Source organism: Dermacentor andersoni, chromosome 6 (genome assembly GCF_023375885.2).
Source record: "Dermacentor andersoni chromosome 6, qqDerAnde1_hic_scaffold, whole genome shotgun sequence".
NCBI lineage: Eukaryota > Metazoa > Arthropoda > Arachnida > Ixodida > Ixodidae > Dermacentor > Dermacentor andersoni.
In genome coordinates, this window is record NC_092819.1 from 77,322,641 (window position 1) to 77,325,673 (window position 3,033).

General features: G+C 54.4%; 1 pseudogene; it reads right to left on the reverse strand.

The window, feature by feature from the left end:
* Window positions 1-2,370: 2,370 nt before the first annotated feature.
* On the reverse strand, window positions 2,371-2,513 carry LOC126523119 (U2 spliceosomal RNA; annotated as a pseudogene).
* Window positions 2,514-3,033: the final 520 nt, after the last annotated feature.

The following is a 3,033-nucleotide window of genomic DNA, read 5'->3' on the forward strand; positions in this document are numbered from 1 at the left end:
CACTGCTTGCTTGATCCATGCGCACTCGCCCGTGAACATATCGGGTTCTACGTAAGAGGGGTGAACTACATCCATTGTAGCTGCGGAATCGCGAAGCACTCGGCACTCTTTCCCGTTCACGAGGAGGTCTCGCATGTAAGGCTCGAGAAGCTTCATGTTCTCGTCAGTGCTGCATATAGACAAAAACACGACTTGTGTTTTTGTTTCTGGACACTGCGCCGAAAAGTGACCCGGCTTCTGGCACGTATAACAAACGCGCGCTTGCCTCATCTCGAACCGCTTTCTGCGTTCGGCTTCGGTTGCCGCCGTCTCCTTACGTTCGGTCGGACTGCTTTCACTCGCATCCGCACTACGTGTGTCCCCCTTTGCTCTCATGGGCGTGAACTTTGGCCTCTCAAACTTGGAGCCAAATTCACCCTTTTGACCGTCCTTAGCTCCACGAGCCCGACGCGTCACAAACTCCTCGGCTAACTCAGCGGCTCTAGCCACCGTACTAACGTCTGGCCTATCCAAGACCCAGTACCGCACGTTCTCAGGTAACCGACTATAAAACTGTTCTAGCCCGAAACACTGCAGAACTTTCTCGTGGTCACCAAACGCTTTCTCTTCTTTGAGCCACTCCTGCATGTTTGACATAAGCCTGTACGCAAACTCTGTATATGACTCACTTCTGCCTTTCTCATTTTCCCGAAACTTCCGACGGAACGCCTCCGCTGACAGCCGGTACTTTTTTAGCAGACTCGATTTCACTTTGTCGAAATCCTCTGCCTCCTCTCTCTCCAAGCGAGCGACTACGTCGGCCGCCTCGCCGGGTAGCAAAGTGAGCAAGCGCTGTGGCCACGTTTCCCGAGAGAACCCCTGCTTCTCGCACGTTCGCTCAAAGTTAACCAGGAACAAACCAATGTCCTCTCCAAGCTTAAACGGCCGCATCAGGTCAGTCATTTTGAACAATACTCGTTCTCCTGCACCGTGTGCCTGACTTCCATTACGAGCGCGTTCCATCTCTAACTCGAGACGCTTCATTTCCAAAGCGTGTTCACGCTCTTCTTTTTCTTTCTGTTCTATTCGTTCACGCTCATCTTTCTCTTTCTGTTCTTTTCGTTCACGCTCATCTTTCTCTTTCTGTTCTTTAAGTTCGCGCTCCTGTTTCTCTTTTTGCTCTTTAAGTTCGCGCTCCTGTCTTTTTGCCGTCTCCCTCTCCTCAATGGTCTCAAGGCATTCCGACAGCTCGTCATCCTCAGCTTCTAACTCAAGAATAGCCCTTAGCAGTTCTGGTTTTCTGAGTTTGTCTGAGACATCCAGACCCAACTCTCTCGCAAGCTCCAGCAATTTCGGTTTGCGCAACGACTTCAAATCCATGGCTGCTCTGAATGCTGCTTTCTCTACTGCCTACTATTGTCTTGCCGCAAACTAACCCGGTAGCAACGACAACCACAATTACCAGCTCTGTTTCTAACACTAACAAAAGCCTGGCAAAACTCAGAAGAAGAAAGTCCCGCACTCACCAAACCTCGCAGCCAAGACTTCAGCGCAGTCGTTCCGCTGCAGGCAACCAGTCATCACACAGGGCTCGTTGCGCTGCTCCCGGATGGTCGTTGTGCTGCTCAGCATACAGTCAACCGCATCTCTTCGCTGCTGGCCTCCGTTGTCGCGATCTCACCGCTGGCAACCAGATGTTGTAATCGCACCGCTGGTACGAGTTGTTGCGGTCTCGGTGCTGACGCCCGTTATTGCCAATGGGTCGCAAGCCCCAAGGGTAGCGTTGGCCTGGCGGCCTGGGGCACTGGAAGCATCCGAAGGTTCCGGCAAAGCATGAGAAGACTGGTAACAGAACAACTTGTTTATTCTAACATAGCAAAAGAGCGGCCGGTCAGGTCGACCGGAGTGGAGAGACGGGAGAGCACGTAACTCAACAGTACAAATCGGAGCCTCTGCTCTGGCGTCCGGGGGCAGCTGCTCTTATACCCTCGGCGTCGCGGTCCAAAAGGGAAGGAGGGAAGGTCACGGGATGAAGGTCACGGGACGGCGCAGCAGGGGCCCACGACGGCGCGAGCGGTTGAGCCGAGAGACCTCCAGGCCCCTCCTTCGGGGAACTCCGCTCCCCGGCTGCCGCGCTTTGACAAGCGAGGGCACACACACACACACGCACACACGAAGACACGTGGCACTGAAACACGCCTGGACACGCTTGGCGGGTAGGCGTCGCGGCGGCGTCGGACGGGCCAAAATGTCCGCCGCTTTGAACAAAGCCCCGGCGCCCGTTGCATCCGCGCCGGCATTACCGCGCGTTGTAGGCGAAACGTAACAATGGCTAGATTCTGGGGAAAAATGCGTGATTTTATCCAGCTGTGTAGATCGAGAATTTCTACCCATACGTGGGCCGATACCGAAGATAGTGCAATACCGGGCCGACCCGTGGCGGAGGTGGAGCAGGCTTTGCGCACTCCGCCAACTTGCGAAAATAAGTTTAATATCTTAGGTCCACATACAACACGTATCAGATATTAAGCTTTCCTTCCGGCCTCCGGTGTTGGCGGTCCCGTAAGCGTGCTGCCCGGCAGGACCGCGAAGCGGAAAGAAATGCGAACCGTCCATGTGGCCCCGATCCCGCAGACTTGGAACGTTTACCGGAGGAACGGCCAGGTTTCAGAGGGAGCTTGTGGAGAACCAATTTTGTCGGGCCTGTGTTGTGTGTGACCGCTTGTGATTATCGAGTGACCTCACAAACATTACTGCACTGCGGAACGTTGACCAACGCACGATCATCTTGGCTACGGTGATGCAGTGATGCGCCCTCGGAGTGCGGTGTCTGTTCTACGTGCCCGGATTCGTTAGTAAAAGGTGTCGTGCCGCGTTTTGCAACAGTACATGGGTATGTTTACCCCCCGGTGCCTCATCATCGTCCGAGGCCCAACGTCGTGGAAAAGCAACTAGTCGCGTCTCGCCTGCCATTTATGTGCATACGGCGTTTGACGCACGGCAATGGACCGTTCGCCATTAAGGGGCCCAAATACACAGCTTCGCTGGTCACCA